Source organism: Sebastes fasciatus, chromosome 13 (assembly GCF_043250625.1).
Source record: "Sebastes fasciatus isolate fSebFas1 chromosome 13, fSebFas1.pri, whole genome shotgun sequence".
NCBI classification, from domain to species: domain Eukaryota; kingdom Metazoa; phylum Chordata; class Actinopteri; order Perciformes; family Sebastidae; genus Sebastes; species Sebastes fasciatus.
The window spans coordinates 14,653,689-14,672,833 of NC_133807.1; the positions used below are offsets into that span (position 1 = coordinate 14,653,689).

Consider the following 19,145-nt stretch of genomic DNA (forward strand, 5'->3'; position numbering starts at 1 on the left):
GTCTCATTTGTTTGCCTAGGAAGTGGTTTCTGGGAGGTGGTGTCATGCCTCCTGTAGCTTTTTTTTGCCACAAATTAGAAGTATAAGGAAACGAAAGAGGACAGGTGTATTTGTGCAAACCTCGACCTATCACGATACAGTTACCAAGGTGACTTATTGGTGGCATGGCCCCCCCTGGAATTTGACTGACTACTCCTGGTGCCCTTCAAACCAAAGTCAGATGGTAAGTAGTTGGCTTTTCGGTATCATGGATGAATTACTGAAGAGGCTGTTAACATTCATTTTTGGAAAGTTGATCAAACGACCACAAAGAGACACAAAACAACCTCAAAGAGTCATAAAGCAACCATAAAGAGACACATAAAAAACACATAGACACAAAACGACCTCAAAGTATTGCAAAATGACCACATAGAGATACAAAACAATCACATAGAGACACAATACAACCACATAGAGACACAAAACAACCATAAAGTGTTGCAAAACAACAACATAGAGACACAAAACAATCACAAAGAGACACAAAACAACCATAAAGTGATGCAAAACAGCCACATAGACAGAAAACAACCACAGAGACACAAAACGACAACATGGACACAAAACAACCGTAAAGTGTCGACAGATGACAATAAAGAGACACAATTTGACCACAAAGAGACACAAAACGACTACAAAGAAACATATAACGACCACAAAGAGACACCAACTAACCACAAAGGGACACTAAACAACCACAAAGAGACACATAGCAACCACAAAGGGACACTAAACAACCATAAAGAGACACAAAACAACCACAAAGTGACGAAAAACAACCACAAAGAGACACAACACGACCATAAAGTGATGCAGAACGACCACATAAACACAAAATGACCACATAGACACAAAAAAATACAGACACAAAACCTCAAAGAGACATAAAACAATCACAAAGAGACACAACATTGCCATATAGTGATGCAAAGCAACTATAAAGTGATGCAAAATGACCACATAGAGACACAAAACAACCATAATGTGATGCAAAACGACCACATAGAGACACATAACGACTATGAAGAGACAAGGCAAACGACCACACAGACAAAAATGACCAGTCGGGTACGCCCATTCTAAAGTTTCTAAACCCGCCCCTGGAGGGTGGGTGGGTGAAAAGTTCGGGTGCATCTCTGTTTAATTGAATATATGAGTTGTGTTTGAGTGCGTGAGAGTGAGTTTGTGAGTGTAGGAGTTCATGTACCTGCCTGTCCTTTTTCACTGTTAATGTATTGTCGAGTGGTGCTCTCAGGGTTACGAGTGCTTGAAGCTCAGCCAGGCAAATAGAAGGTATTCAGATGAACAGGTTGACTGAGTCCTAAAAATGTTCTTAAAATGGAGGACCGACCTTGATTCTGATGGTTGCTTTGGTCGTCGGCACTTACAGTGCAGTGGAGCCTCCACTTGTGTGTGTGTGTGTGTGTGTGTGTGTCTTGAGGATGAACATACGTGTTTGTCTATATGAGAAGGAGTCACACAAAGAGATGTATGTGAGTGTGACAGACCCAACCCAAGAGCAGCTTGCACAGATGGAGGAAGATTAACAGGGAATGTGTGTGTGTGTGTGTGTGTGTGTTATGTTTGTATGTGTTATGTTTGTATGTGTGTGTGTTTGTTATGTGTCTGTACATTGTGCGCATTCAAATGTGGGTTGCCAACAATAGACTCTCCACCCAGTAGCTGCTTTGCATACAGAACAAGTACTGTAGCTTTTGTTATTGCAGAATGAACTCTGTGCATTTGTTTACTCACTTCTACCACCACGACGGAGCCATTGTGACACGCAGAAACACAACATCACTGCCCACTGTTGCTTTATTTTTGGGAATTACTTTTCTCCTGTGTAGCATGTCTTTGACAACATATACACGTCATAGGAGAAATCTACTATTACTATGTATGTAATTGCAACCAAGAGCCATCACAGCTTGACAGATGTGGTTATTGATCAGGAGTATTTTTGTGCTCAGTAGGGATGGGGGGAAAAAATCAATTCACCTATGTATCACGATTTGTTTTTTACGATTTTTTAATGGATTTTTTATTGCCAGAATCGATATATTTGCTTAATTTGAATCTCTGCATAAGTACAAGGAAGTTACAGCTTTTATTGTTGTAGTCTGAGTAACGTGACGTCATATCCGTTCCGTATCCGTCAACCAAAAACAAACCGGAGCGAGCCGAAACGAGAGAATAGAAAACATCGGAGGGTCCGCGTGGATACGTACTATTTAAATCCAAAGTGGTAAACATTACACATACAGTAAAGTATGGAAACACTTTGGGTTTCACAGACATCATGGCTAAAGCTGCATGCTAACTCTGTCATGGACAGGAAACGTTATCGCATTGCGGTAACGTGCGGTCAAGCCAGCCGTCACTCTCATCTCCGTGGTCAAATCGGCCGACGCTACAACTGTAGCTCACCCGTATACTGACATTTATGTTAAATGCATTCAAACGGCCCCGATGGAGCTGACCATGGATGTAGAAAGAGAACGGAGCTGACGGGAGAGCTAGCGATGGACTAGGCAAAGTTAGCGGAAGTATACACGTGTGACTACATCTGGTTTTCAAAATAAGGTGTTAACAAAGGGAACTGTATATACAAAATACATATAGGAAATAAGATTGATGGATTATATTCACCAGAAGTATAAAACATTACAAGTCCCTTTTAAATTATAAAAAAAATAACACTAATTTGTGAAGGAAATGTCTTTATTTTTTTTATTTTTGGGTTGCGGGAATTTTTTTTTATAAATAATTCCTGACACTGACTGATATATTTGACGTCAGGACATCTCTGACTACATACATGCTGAAAATGAAAAACATTTTTACTCTATTAATTCAGAGATTTGTGTTTATGATTCAACTTTTTCTCAAAAGTTTCTCTTAACTTTTTTAACATTAGACTCTAGTGTTAAAAAAGTTAACAAAAATCTCAATAAATTGTTAGAATGAATCGCAACACTTAAAAATTGCAATACATATCGAATCGGCACCAAAGTATCATAATAGTATCAAATCAGGAGATAGGAGTGCTGTCCGATACCTACCACACAGTGGATGCTTTACGTACCACTCGAAATCTACCTTACTAATGTATCCGTAATTACAGTTGAACAATACCAAATTACACTGGTTAAGAACAACACCCAGCCTCCTCATGACACAGAATATGAGAAAGAAGACTCTTCAATTCTCTGTTTCCTTCCATCCACTCTCTTGCATTATGCATTGCAATATGCCTCCGTCCCGTGTTGCTGTTTGGTCGGCCGCTTTTTTCCATCTGTCTATTTGGGTCCGGTTCACAGTGGTAGCAAAAACCAGACAGGACAAGTCAAGGGTTGACTGGTAGGCATTTAACCTCTGTAGGGCTCTTAAAAAACATTTATACAATGAATGACATGCTTTAAATGCCTGGTACTCCCCACCAGTCGTTCAGGAGTGAGAACGGGTTGCATCATCTGCTCAAAATTTCAATTTTTCCAATACTTTGATTTACATCCAGTTACAGTTTGGTGCTAATTAGCAAATGTTGGCATGCAAACACGCTAAACTAAGATGAATATTATTAACAAACATTATACCTGCTAAACATCAGCATGATGTTAGCATTCAGCTCATATGCCAATGATGAAACCATCATAACTACTCAATTAATGGACACCGAAAAACGATGTTATCCTGCTGATAGTGGCACCAGATCAGATAACTGCTAATGTGGGTCACTTTGGAAGGCAATGACAAACAGTCTGCTTGTTCCTAAAGCGGCAGAAGGCAGAATGTTTTTGCCATCATTGGTCAGAAATTCCATAATAACCTTTCAGCATATTGTAATTCAAGTGTTCTGAGATAAATCTACACTTCTGCGTTTCCTCATGGCTCTGTTTTCAGGCTTTAAAAAATCTAGTCTGAGACGGGAGACTTTGGCCAATCACAGGTCATTTCAGAGGGAGAGCGTTCCTATTAGCTGTTCATTCAACAAAGGCAGCTGTCAATCACTCGCAAACCCCGATCAAATGGTCAAACTAGGCAGTGCTGATCAAATATGAATCAACATTCTGTTACTGTAATGCCTATTTTACAATGCAACTGCAATTCTAACTTTCTAATTTTACAGCTAAACAGTACACTACAAGATGTTTCTGAAAACATTTTATGCGAGAAATAGACATTACAGTAGCAGAATATTGATTTATATTTGATCAGTGCTTCCTAGTTTGACCTTTTGATCGGAGTTCATGAGCGATTGACAGCTGCACAGAGACGGCAAGGCTCCAGCTCGGCTCTGATTGGTTGTTTTCCTCCGGTCTGTGAAATCCTGCAGATGCAATTAGGAGCACCGGAGGACACAGAGGCACATTATTTTTTTTCAGATTACCTGCACTACTGTGAAGACATAATGACCGTGTTATAAAAATAACTTTTTATTAATCATATTTGCTCGTACTGCTGCTTTAAGCCTGGAGAACCTTTTGAGTCCTGAAGTCACCGAACTGAGCCCCAATACTCTACTGTGAGAGACTCCGTCCGTGAAAATCACAAACGGAATCAGTGGCAAGGGACGTCCTTGTCCAATGATAACAGTAGTAATAATGTTGTGCTGTGGTCAGATTCTAACCAGTCTGTGTTTTGTCTTCCACAGGTGGAGCCCCTGAAGAAACCTACCTGTACATGTAAGGAGGCAGAGCCAAGCATCGACTTTTTCAGATGGACACTGGGAAACCACCAGCATTCTTTTTCAAAAGGCATAAGATAGAAGACTATACTCGAGACTGATACTTTACCTCCCGCCGTCCTCTCCTCTTCCTCCGATCTAATCAGAGAAAACCTCCTCTGCTCTCTACCTCCCAGAGAAATAGTAAAGGAAAAAAGAAAAGAAAAGTGAAAGCAATTTATTATCCGTTATCAGTTCCTCTTCTCTTTTCGCGCAACATTTCTCCATTTACCTCAGGGATTTTCTCCCACTGCCTACCTCCTCCACAGAAACAGCCAACCCAGTGACTGGAACACATGAGCAAAAACACACCTGTGACCTCTCGCTGCTGTTACCATGACAACCTGTATTGCCTCTGAAGCTCTCCTCACTGCAGCCGTGACTACCAGCAATGACCTTGGACCTCTTGCCACCTGCCAGCTCAGACCTGCTCACTGCCTAAATTGTACTGATCCACACTTGTAGCCTGGGCCTCGGGCTAGTTATTACTGGAAGGAAAAGGGGTCGTATTGCCAGAAAGCCAGCTACTCACTCACAATAGCCTCACTCTTCTGTACAGTATACCTGGCAGGGAACCATATACCTCAGCAGACTTCTAGAAAGACACTCACTCAAGGAAACTGAAGGGAACTTTTTCCAGCAACAGCATCCTGGTGCTTCAATCCACCCAGCAGGTGCTCAGTAGCCTGGTGCTCCAATCTACAACTCACTTCAGCATCTTCCATCTGCCTTAGAGGCAGGAGTATAGCAACAGTAGCCAGGGAGGCCTCCAGAGAAGCAGAGAGAGAGAGAGACTCAGGAGTACTGCCCGGCAGGCGACTTCATTTCATTTGCTTCCCAAGCAAAGTCCCATCATACACAAGCCTGGTGATCTGAGCGGTAGCATAAATCAGCAATTGCCCAAGAGGCCTTTCGGAGATCACAGAAGCGACTCAGAAGTTCCCCCCCCTGCCTTGAGTTTCACCCCATTGAAGCCTCCAGAGAAGTTAAGCTACCCACGGAGCGGGAGAAGTTCTTTGGAGCCTCGTCAGCTTTTTCTCGCTCTGGAGGCGAGTCACAAAGAATAAAGAACTCCCTGGCAAGATTTAAGCATTATGAACCCATAGCAAGTTAGAAGAGTAAACACTGACACACATATTGTGTGTGACAGCAAAGAGAAAAAGGCGGGAAACAACATTAAGAGTAAAGAGAAGAATGCAGCGGTGAGTTCCCTTTTTTTCTTGTTTTACATATCAGCATGCTTTGCTCACATTCTTCTTCTCTTCAGTAACAGGAGGCTCTGCTGGCGAGCGTTTTTCTTTTCTTGCTCTCATCTCGTGCCATGGTACATTAATGAAAACAAGAAAAAAATGTTTTCATATTTTTCATCTCTTATCATTTCAGTTCTTTGCATCACTAACTGACATTTAAATGGCATTTCCTGCCTCATTAGATGATACAGTGTGGAGACAGCTTTGCAGTAAAGGTCATTAACCCCTGCAATCACATACATCTTTGCAAAGAAAACTCAAACAGAAGAGACTTGAAATACAAGTCTCTGGGAAGTTTGTAGCTTGAAGGAACCTTAACACACCAAGACCCACAATAGACCTGTTTTTGTCTTTTTTAGGGGGGTACAGGGGGTCTTTAGGGGGAAATAGCAGGTCAACAATAGATGTCACATAGAAGTGGTGTACATCATCTGAAAGCTGGGAACCTGAAGATTAATTTGAGATTCAGCTCACTACTGCGTGTCAAGTTGTTCTAGTCATAAATCAAAAATAAACATGCATTAATGAATTAATTTAAATAAATTGTGAAAGTGTATAAGGGCTTAGAGCATTATGATAGAAGTAAATGATGGTCATTCCCATGCTCTATTATGTCTCATAAGTTGCTGCAGCAATTTTCTGGGTTGAAACCATTTGTTACACAGATTTGGTGCTAAATTTAACAATTTTTTACCACTTGAGAATTAATAAAAAAGTATCAATAATCCCTCCAAAATACCACATTAAGACACCAAGACCTTGAGGAACACCATAGAAAAAGCCATGCTGTGATTTGGTATCTAAAACTTTTGACATTTGGAGATTTCTGTGAGAATTGCATTTTTCGGCGATTGGATGGCGAGCACTTCCGTTCTGGTAACTGCTCAAAAAAAACCTTTTTGTCAATCTACCTAGGAAATCATCCATCCTCTGAATGCTTTAGGTCTCTAGTTTGTGGCTGTAAAGTTTCATAAGGCTGTGATTATCCTAGAGGTCACCACAGGTCACTTATACAATGAGGTTAAAAAAAATTGACTCACTACAATGAAATCAATGACATCATCACACATGAATGCAATGGGGCTCATTGGATCCACAAGAGTCTCAGCTTTACAGTGATACCCAATTTATGTAATTCCAAGACTGTTTAGGGACCCCAGTAATCAGAAATGTTCATGATGAATAATCGTGATCTCAATATTGATCCAAATAATCATGATTATCATTTTAGCCATAATCGTGCAGCCCTAGAAATCCTGCACAGCACTCCTGCTGCATATACACTGACATAATACAGGACTTCACATGCTGTTCCTTATTTGACAAAGCAGGAAGACAGGGGAGGAGGAAATCAGTGTAAAGGAAGAGTATAAAGAGAAATGGAGAGACAGATTCGAGAGAAAGAGAAAGAATGACATGGGAGAGACAAAGATGGATGCACCTCCACCAACATAAATGTCTTACCTCAGACACCCTCTGTCCTCTCCCTCCATCCCTCCCTCAGTTAATCAGAGGGAGTCGCACATGTATTACCCTCCCATCATTGACAGTCTCCTCACATCGTAGTGCCATAACTTAATCCCCGCCCTCTGCTTCGTGTTGCCACGGCAACGGCACCCTTCCCCAGCCACCTGTGGCTCAGATACGCAGTGATGTACAGAACACAGATCCCACGTCAGCCAATCAGATCGCCAGTGTGTATGTGGTCACGTATATTGCTAAGTGGCCTAGTTGTTCTGCTGCCGCATTAAAGGGCACATGGGGCCAACAGAAGAGAGAACAGATGAGATCTCATTATGTCGTTGTGCGTGTCTGTGCGTTTGTGTGCACAGGTACATGAAATTGGAGCATTGAATGAGTCATCATTGGGCTCCCTGAGACTATTGCTGCAATCGCGATCCCGAGCATGTGTGTGTGTGTTCATGCCACTGAGTGCACGCTGGGTTCGGTGAGGATTTTTCCACCCGAAAATAATTCATGAACACTGATATGAACCAGAGTTCTAAAGCTCGTTTTTTTTTTACAGGCATATCTGGTTCACTGGGGAAGATGAAAAACACTTCCCACTGAAATCTCTTTGGAATGTATGAACTATGAATACCAACGAGTACTTTATAGTCAGTTGTAGTTTTATGTTTCAGTTTTAGCTGTTTGTTTTTTTAACATTCAGTTTGTGTGATATTGTGTATGTACTGTAGGAGTACCAGGGCGGTCAATCGATTAAAATATTTAATCGCGATTAATCGCACGATTGTCCATAGTTAATCGCGATTAATGCAGATTAATGCAAATTAATCACACATTTTCCATCTGTTCAAAATGTACTATGTATTTAATACTCTTATCGACATGGGAGGAATATGCTTGCTTTGTGCAAATGTACATATGTATTGTAAATCATTTAACAACACAAAACAATGACAAGTATTGTCCAGAAACCCTCACAGGTACTGCATTTAGCATAAAGAATATGCTCAAATCATAACATGGCAAACTGCAGCCCAACAGGCAACAACAGCTGTCAGTGTGTCAGTGTGCTGACTTGACTATGACTTGCCCCAAACTGCATGTGATTATCATAAAGTGGGCATGTCTGTAAAGGGGAGACTCGTGGGTACCCATAGAACCCATTTTCATTCACATATCTTGAGGTCAGAGGCCAAGGGACCCCTTTGAAAATGACCATGACAGTTTTTCCTCGACAAAATTTAGTGTGAGTTTGGAGCGTTATTTTCCCTCCTTCATGACAAGTTAAAAGTTAGAATTTGCGTCAACGTTTTATCATTGCGTTAACTTTGACAGCCCTTGTTGAATAATCTTTTTATCAATGCATTCCAATTAATAGATTTAGTAAATTTCCTACAACTCGGCCTCAACTGAGCCTTGGGGCCGTTTCAGATGGACATCAGCAGTGTAAAAAAACTGGCTGCAACGTCAACCAGTAAGCCACTGTGTTGGTCAGTCAAATAGTCAGCATCAAGAAAAACAATGCTGCTTAAGAACTTTCCATAGTTTTGTGATCACATTCGATAAGCTTTCAAACTGAACCTCCTGGTTCGTGTTTGATCTTCTACCAGTAGTACCCTGAACACACTACTGCACCTTTTTGTTGTTTTGCAGTAGTGCCAATGCTTGCGTCATTTTCGTTTCCTTGGGTTGTACTTGTATAATGAAGCTGACTTCATTATCTATTTAATTGGTGGTTGAGCACAGGCAATTTAGAATATTTTAATTAACGCTCCCTTGCTTGTTCCTCCCTCCTCAGTTTTAACTCCTTGACCAGAACATCCCTGTTAAAACATGCATGATATCACTTTGCTTTAAAATAGGTCAGCCTCACAAAAAGGCATTTTTGTTGCTCTGTGGTTCGCTGCAAAATGAAAAGCGTAGGCAGCTTTTTTTTTTTGCACTGTGACACTTGACCATTGGACCATTGCAAACAACAGCTGTGTCTGTAAACATCTGCCCCATTGTTCCACTGTGTTTCTGCCTGAAAACTTTAACTATACATAATGCAAAAGAGAATTTACAGTAAGTACAGTTTGGTGTTTTATTTTGTCAGGTCCACATCGTGGCACCGACGCTACTAGGCTTAAAATGGTTTACTCCAATTTAAATTGAAGTATCTATCATTTATTTAACTGATGCAAAATAGATGTTTGTGCTTGTTCAGTTTTTAAATGCGCATGAAAACAAACGTGCCTGGGATTTAAATTTACCCCAGGACCCTTTTTGTTCCGTCATTCCCCTCTTTTGCTTATGTTCTACTGTCGCTTAACATTAACATCAATAAAGCGAGAATATAACCCAGAGATGATAGTCACTAGTTATATATGAATAATGAAATACAAGATAATACATAGCAAGGTCTACAGTAGGTCATTTTTAATTAGCCAATATCCCAATGAATCCTCCATGCCCAATTAGCCCATTATCTATGTGTGTATTTTTTAATCAGTACTAATGGATTAACCTTCACTCTGTCTTTTGCTGAGATTTCTGGTATTCATAACTAAATTTCTGACTTTTGATAAAAGTCTTTGCAGTGCAGAGTCAGTAAAACATTGGTAAAACCTGATATTATTGTCTCACTACCACTTTTAAACAATACTTTAAACACATTTACCTGACAGAGACAAATTTGACAAAATGAGATTTGACTCACAAAATACAACAATTAAAATATAATGCATTATTATTCAATAAACTATCAACTAGCATCATATTAGAATTGAAGGCTCCAACTTGACCAGACATTAGGTCACTTAAAGTACATTGTGCTGATAATACCTCTCTTTCACTCTTCACTTGAAGTAAATATTTGAATGCAGGACTTTTACCGTGCGGTATTAATAGTTTTGCTATTAATAGTTAATAGTTTTACTTCAGAAAAAAAGGTTTTTAGTCAGCCTACTTCTTCTTCCCCTGCCGATACCAACATTCCCAGCTAAAGAGGGTGAAAAGTATAGACAACATTTGCCTTTGGTGCCCCAAATCACTAAATCCGCCCCTGAAAGCACACCCAGGTTGCTGTTTCTTGTGGTCAGAAACATCGGTGAAATACACTTAGTGGAGGCAATTTCCAAATAGACGTATTAGTCTCTTGCTTTGACATCACCACTGCTGTTATAAAGTAGAGCATGGATTTAATTAGCGGAGGTATTTTGCTGGCGGTAACGTTATTAGTGTTATAAGTTAGTATCAGTCTGTCACTGGGGATATACCGTCTTACTCATGTGGTAAAAACACACACAGGTTGCGGCTTACTTGCAGTCTCACCGGTGAAATACACTCTAGTTCAATTCTGCTTCCAGTGTGCTATCTGCCCTTGTAGACTCCAGGGAAGTGAAGAAGTGTTCTGTTGTAAAGTGAACGGCAGTCAATGAGGCTCGGTAAAAGTTTATTAATAGTGTTCTGTGTCCAAATTGCCCCAAATAGTCCAGCCACAAAATCTCCATTGGATTGCGATCTGGACTCTGACTGGCCTCAATTCCATTTATCAAATAAAGAAACACCTCAACCCCATCAGACTTCGAAGGAAGGAGGACCGCACACAGACTTGTTCATTTCATCAATCTCTATTTATTGCACTAGAAAACAGGCAAAACAACAGTGAGGACGCTCAGTCTGCAAATTAGGGTCCATAACATTGTGTACACTTTCCTATTCACAGTGAGAGTAATCCCAGTACTGATCAGTATGTCCATGAAAACTCCACATTGATTGACAAGAGCTTGGCTGATAGAAGCCAATCAATACTGCTGAAGTTGGACTAATGTGTGACTGGCAGCTATAAATTGTTCAAGAGATCAAACTATAAATCCCTAAGTCTTTTAATAAATGCTGGATGCAACGTCTGCAGTACAAATTGCTGGATAAATAAGGATGAAGAACCTGTAGTAATGCAAAGCCTGTAACAACATAGAATATATATATATATGTATTTTGTTGCTGAGAAGCATTTCGTATTCTGCTGCTCAGTCCACGAGGGTGGAGGTCATTGTCCTTAATCACAGTTGGGCTTACTACCATCGTTTTTCTCAAGACATCCAATATCTTGTGGGAGATAAGGTGAGAGGGAATGGATTGTTTTTCAACTGTGAAAGGCAAGACAAATTTACTTTAGAGAGATAACAAAAGAAGTCACTTAAGAGAAATATGTGAGTCATACATAGTATGGAAGCCAGAGTCAGTATTGCATACATTTGAGATGAAAATGTGAGAGAGAAAACGTTGCTAATAGTTTAGCTTAGCTTTTCTGCCGACCGTAATTAGCCATCACGGCTGCTGCACTGCAGCGGGGAGCTCACAGCTCACGCAGAAGGCTAAACTATTAGAGAGATGGAGAGAAAACGTTGCCAATAGGCTAAACTATTGGAGACATGGAGAGAAAACGTTGCCAATAGGCTAAACTATTGGAGACATGGAGAGAAAACGTTGCTAATAGGCTTAAAGGGACTATTTGTAACTTTCAGAAATGCTTCTTAACAGCGACACCTGTGGCCGTGAAATCAACGAAAGTCAGCGTCGGGCTCGCGCTTGCTCGCTCTAAATATACCTGAACGAGCATCGCTCAAAACAGTGAGGCGACACAAGTCAGCTAAAACCACAATATCACTCTATATTTCAGCTGCTTGGCAGTAATGTTAGCTGACCAGACGAAGGTCTCTCCATGAACATGATTTAGATCTGATCCTAGTGTTGGCTTTTCCTGCCTGGCTGAGGCAGCAGGGCTCTGCAGCGTGTCTCCTCTGCTCTCTCCGCCCGCAGCCGGAGAGAGCAGAGGAGACACCGGCACCCGGTCGGTAACGAGAAGACAACGTAAATCTCTGTAGAGCTCCGTCACTTCACAAGACACGGAAAACCTCTGTTGGTCTGGAGGAGCTGCAGCAGTTATTTCTGCACAAACGTCCCCTGTACATTCACTAGATATTCTCAGAGCTAAACTAACTCTTCTGCAGTGTGTAGTGAGCGCGCGTTCACGTCTAGAGGTGGAGCGAGCTGAGCTGTCTGAGTGAAGGCGAGCAGGCAGAGGAGGAGGGTACAGCGGCTACACGCGAACGCGCATATACGAGCGCGCATGTGTGCCGACCCGCTACATTTATACGCTTACAAAGTTACAAATAGTCCCTTTAACTATTAGAGAGATGGAGAAAATGTGTTGTTAACAGTTTAGCCTCCTGCTAACCATTTAGCAGAAGCTAAACTATTCACAACATTTTCCCTCCATCTGTGAAATGCTTCCCCGATATTGTATCTCTATTTGCTAAGTTCGTCTTAACATTAACACTCGCGGTCCCTGAGAGTGAGTGACTGTACATATTCAGAAAAACTTCTTTTGTTCAGCCATTGTTAAAAAAAAAAAAGCCAACAAAACTTGCAGGCTAGCGTTAGCTAACGTGTTCAGAGAATTATTCTACCTCCACCTATGCTCCGCCCGCAGAAATACGTCATTGTGTTTACTAACAGAGAAAGGGGTCTATTAGATCTCACGTGCCCCAAAAGATCTGATGCATCATTCAGACTGAGACAGATGCAGAGCAGATTGAAGCCAACGTTGAGGGTAGTAGGTGCAATGTGTTGTACCGTCTGTTCATCAGTAAGAGCCCCATCCAGGGTTTGTCTTTTACCCTGGGGAAACATAGCCTTTTTGCACACCTTGCTGTCTGGGAGTCAATCTGCAAGCTTATGCGAGGTCAGTTTTCTAATTGATATAACATAAATCCATTTCCAAACTTGTATTTAAGGTGCAACGGGTATCAGTAATGCCCCATGCATACCTATGGAATATTCAGCATACTGTACCACTGCCAGCCAGTTAACTGTGGAGCAGCACAAATATAGCAGCCAGCAGTTCAGAGATCTTTATTACTAATGATATACAGTTACATTTGATGGAAAAGGCCAAGGAATGTGTTGTTGAAGTTTTCCTAACTTGTCGTCTGCCTATCGTCTGTCTGTGAAGTCACCCAATTCACACTACATAGGAATACAAGTGCATACTGTAGATACTGTGCATGGACAGTACACACAATCTAACCTAGCGTCAACCTAAAAATCGCAAGTTGCGTTAACGTGTTAAAGAAATTAGTGGCGTTAAAACAAATTTGCGTTAACGAGTTATTATTGGCGGCCCTAGAAACGTTCAGTATGTTCAATTCACAGGGCATCTGGACAGGTGTTTCATCTATGTTATAGCAATGTCTCAGGCCACTGGATGTGCAGGAATAAGTATTTCTTTGCATCTAATTTAAATTAGCAAATTTCTAATTTAGACCTGCAGCTATGGACCACCACGGTAGTGCTGCTTTTTTTCTTCGTCCATAATTGAATATTAATTTTCATATTCGAATATCTGTCTCTTTTTTTTTTTGCAATTCAAATATATATTAAGATTTAGAATATTCGTTGACAGCCCTAGTGTGTAAGTTAACTGTCCATCATTAGCAATATCTTCTTTTGTAGAAAAAATGTTTTTGAAAATCAATTTTTGGAAGCTTTGAATAAATGAATCAGAATCTTAGAAGATAATAATCTTGATTCTTACTATAGATTTCCCCCCTGCCTCTAGTTGACAGTTTTTTAGTATTCTTCTTTCTCTTTCTCTTAGCTAGTCATCCCTCAGTGTCTCCTTCATCCCATCTTATCCTCCCATTATTCGAGCCATTCTTTCTTGCCTTCTACAAATCTTACTACCTACTTTTCCTACCTTCAGTGCTTTTTGCCTGCTTGCAGGTATGTGAAGTGAAACTTGGAGGGTCATGGAGTCCTTGGCTGGCTTGGTTCCAGCAGCCGTCAGCGTGATCGGAGGCCATGCTGCCAGCTGTCCTCCTATAGAGGGACATCATGCGACCAGAGCAGTCATATTGGTCCTGGCTTCAAATTCAAAGGCGTGACAGCCATTTTTAGATTTAACCTGATACGCGGGGTAGGTAAATTGCTGCTGTTTTGTGCAGTTTGTATGAGTTGCGGTTAAATGCTGGGAAATGTAATCCTGGTGTTTACTACAGTGCAATAGGGATGGGAAAAAAAGTTAATTCACCTATGTATCGCAATTTTTTTAAATAGTTTTTTTTAAAATTCTAAAATCGATATAATTGCTTCATTTGAGTGTATGCGGAGGTAGAAGGAAGTTACTGTTTTTTGTGTTGTAGTCTGAGTAGTTCCGTATCCGTCAACCAAAACATACTGCAGCCGGCTGCAGCAAACTGAAACAATAAAGTAGAAAACAGCGAAGGGTCCACGTGGATACGACCTGCACCCTCACATTTTAAATCCAAAGTGGTAAACACTACGACGACAGTAACACTTTTGGTTTCACATATTGCCAGAGGTAGACATCATGGCTAAAGCTGCATGCTAACTCTGTCATGGACAGGAAACGTTATCGTATTGCGGTAAAGGGCGGTCAAGCCAGCCGTCACTCTCTTCTCCTTTGTCAAATCGGCCGACGCTACAACTGTAGAGCACCCATATACTGACATTTATGTTAAATACATTCAAACGGCCTCGATGGAGCTGACCATGGATGTATAAAGAGAACGGAGCTGACGGGGAGGGCTAGCAAGTATACACATGTGACTACATCTGGTTTTCAAAACAACATCTACATATATATACAAAATACATATATGGAAATAAGATTAAATGGATTATATTCACCAGAAGTGTAAAACATTACATGTTACTTATAAACGAAAAAGAAAATACGACTAATTTGTGAGGGAAATGTCTTTTTTTTTTTTTTGGGTTGCTGGACTTTAGGACATCTGTGACTACATACATGGTGAAAATAAAACATTTTTACCATATTAATTTAGATATTTTCCAAATTAAAAGTCCCTAGAAGTGTATGATTCAACTTTTTCCCCATGGTCTAGTGTTAAAAAAGTGTTAACAAAAATCACAATAAATCGTAATATCGAATCCCAGCCCTACTTTGCAACTGTTGTAGCTAAATACTACAGACCTTAAAATGCTGTTACTACAACAATATAAACATAAATATAATATAATATAAATTATGGCAAAATATTTTGTTTAAATAAGTGTGAACACAACAGAGAAAATCTGTTAACGAGAACGATGCAAGTGGTTCAATATCCCCAAATCAGAGTGAAGAGCAGCATATACTGTATAGAGCATATGGCAAGTATAACGTTTTTAAGATCATTCATATGATAGTATTTAGTATCCAAGAACATTGCTGCCGTGCCTCAAACCAGTGAAACAACAAATGACTGCAATCAACACTATAATCTAATGGTAATTATGGTGAAAGGATTTTAATTACTACATCCTGGGAACATATCCCTGTTTTGCCTGGATTCCCGGAATTTCTTGTCATAAATGAAAGAGGCCAAAGTCAATGAAGACTTTTGTAATTTTGGAGAGTTTGTAACTTTGAAGGTGTGTGCCCTGGGACATGTGGATTCTAAACAATATTTAGGCACACAGCTTTTCTATAAGCTGTTAGTAAAAACCTGCAGCTTAACATTTGATCCAGTATTTTACCATGGATATGGCATTTACAGGAACAGAATATAGCTACACTTACGTCGTGTAGCATTAATGAGGTGTGAAGTATTTTTCACAGGAGGCGGGAGCAGACGTTGGCAAGAAATCTCAATCTCAGTTGCCAGCATTCAGCCGTAATGGCCATACCAGGGCTCCAGAGTGAGACCAAAAATCTGTCGAGTGGGACTGAACATTCTTATTGGTCGCAACGATGTGTCTGACATTTAGCAGGTCTGTTTCCGTGTGTGTATGTGTGAAACTGCACCCTGTATTCCTCCTCGAGTGACATCACAAGCTTAAATCATACCGGTATCTGCACCTTCATTTGGTAACACTTTATAATAACCATCATTTATAAATGGTAAATCGATAGTTAATTAAACTTAGTTAATAGTTATTTATTACTGTTAACAAACAATGAAATGATAATTAATGTTTGATTTATTAGTAATGCTATAATTTATGTTATTCTAACAGTTTATTGTTTAACACATTATAACATTTTATGTACTATGTATATAAGTATTTGTTTGATTATGAAATGATTTGTAGAGCTTTGAGAAATTGTTTGTAAAACATCTAAACATTACATAGATAGACCAGATATTTGTAACACTTTGTTAATGCTTAATAAGTGGTCTATAATCATTATTTGGATGGCTATTATGAAGTTGCAACTAATGATTATAATACATTGTTAATTGGTTAATAAATACTTTATAAAGCAACTAAACTTTAAAAGCCCAACTACGGACAATAATTGAAAAATAGCAATCATTTTGTAATAATAATATAATATTAACAAATACTTAATATAGTATATAAAATGTTATATGTGCAACATTAAAATGATAATAAAAACTTTACTAATGTAATCAGAATGTAATTGTTATCGTCTCTTGTCAGCTATGATACTATTACAATATCGACATTATAAACTTTTTTTTTCATAATGCACAAACTAATGATAAAATAATAGAAATTAAAGTATTACTATTTATTATTAACATTATTAATTATCATTTCCTTGTTTGTTAACAGTAAAATAACTATTAACTAAGTTTAATTAATTATAAATTTAACATTTATAAATTATGGTTAATATAAACGTTTACCCTTTTTTCTGTTTACAATCATTTACGTAATTAGTTTAGAAATTACCGATGTGTATGGGAAACATGTATAATTGCGGCGCGAAAAATTGTGGATGCACCTAAATTATGTGCCGGTGCACCTACATGAAAAATTTGGCGCACCCGTGCAACCAATGTAGAAAGTTGGTCTGCCTGCACTTCCAAATAACTACTCAGATGTATAAAAACATGGCAACATGACATGCTAACAAAAAAACATGATGCTCTGTATGGTTGGAGTTATGTTGTTTCCACCTCAGACAGTGTAGTTTTAGTAATTATACTAAAAATTTAAGCCACCATCTTTGTCCATATATCTGTGTGTAAAATCGTTTATGGCAACAAATCCTGTCTTAAAAGAGTGATATATTCCCAGTAATTTTAAAATCACTGAAAAACCTACAACCCGTCTGCATGCTACATGTCTATACTACGAGTCTGCCAATAGGTCTACGTGTGATATGATTTCTTTTTCCATCCATTCCTCTTTCCATCTGCCCCCCCACGTCCTCCTGTGCAGATGCTCCTGTTTATATCCAGCTATTCAGGGTTGATTAGTCAATCTTCTGGCTGCTGGTTCCTGCAGTGTCACATGTCCATATTCCCCCTCATCCAGTGTCCCCTCCCATATGTCAACCTGCTGCTCTCAATCAATGCAATAAATAGGCATATGAAGACCTATGTGTGCCAGAACTGTAACGCATGGACGGCACAAACAAAATAGAGACACACTGCCCATACTGTGCTGCACATACATAGTTGAAATATCACTTAAAGTTGACCTTTACCAACACTTATTTCACATGTGACATACTGTAAATATCATATTAATAACTACAATGTGATGTAGCCCACTTTTCTTTTTGTCAACGGCCAATATGGCCGTTAACATTCCAGGATTCAGGCCATGTAGAACAACATCCGGACATAGTTTTTGTCAACTTGGACTGGAGCCTACCGAATACTTTTAAGCTTCATTCATAGCGTTGACATTCAAATTATTATTAATACCTGACCGAAACGTTGTTTGCAGTCCACCTTGTCTTCCCTTCTCTGTCTTTCTGTCTCTCTCTCAAGCATGCACACATTCGCAGCGAGCGTCGCGCCTGGCCTCGCTCAGTCTTTTTCTCAGTCTGAAGTCCAAAAGTCAAAATTTATAGAAGAAACATAGATGTAATTATTATTTATATCATCATTGTAGTGGCTTTTACGCATTTACACAGTCAGCTGGCTGTGTATGACGACCGTCTTTTTGACAGCCAGCGTGAGGAGATATTAGCTGAATTTGACAAAAAGCGTATTGGATTAGAATCACAGCAGAGGTATTTAAACTTTCCTATAATAGAAGTCTATATTTAAGTTGTCTTGGCAACATATCTTACAATATTAGGTTATTTAATATGCTATTAATTCATTTATTTCCCAATGGACACTTTGGCCATTGAGAATTTAATCTGACGGACAACTTCACGTGCCGGTTAAAGTAAACCCTGATGTAGCCTCTTAGCTCTTTGATTCAAGTAAACTGCTTTCATATATCATTGTAAATGTATTTGACGTGTACTTTGAGTTTTTAGTTTGGCCCGTGTCCCATACACTAACATGGAGGGGGCGGGGTTTATGACCTATACTGCAGCCAGCCACCAGGGGGCACTTGAGATGTTTTGGCTTCACTTTTGGGGAGCTGTCATGTCGTCCATCTTTATATACAGTCTGTGCAACAGCTCCGTGCACACCGCTTCAATATGTGGAGGGATCCAAAACTCAACAGGACTTACGTGTCTACTATTAGCTGCTAAGCTATGATTGGACAATCACTGTTTGGGGGAAGGGTTTAGTGAATGGTCAGTTGTCCTGGTTCAATACATGTGAGAACATTTTTCTTGGATTTGGTTGTGGAAAATGATGTTGTTACTTATCCATTTTACTCCCCTGCAGTCTCGGAGTTGGTCTAGAAAATTACAGTTGAATCAT

At 39.7% G+C, this 19,145-nt stretch overlaps 1 protein-coding gene across 3 annotated transcripts in view; it reads left to right on the forward strand.

Annotated features, from left to right (window-relative positions):
* LOC141780465 (thyroid hormone receptor alpha) overlaps positions 1-19,145 on the forward strand; it is a 126,999-nt gene that overhangs the window by 44,253 nt on the left and 63,601 nt on the right. For all 3 annotated transcript variants that reach the window (XM_074655712.1, XM_074655709.1, XM_074655708.1), the window contains exon 4: positions 4,700-5,973. The gene's annotated coding sequence lies outside the window, so the exon portion shown is untranslated. The remainder of the gene's footprint in view (positions 1-4,699; positions 5,974-19,145) is intronic.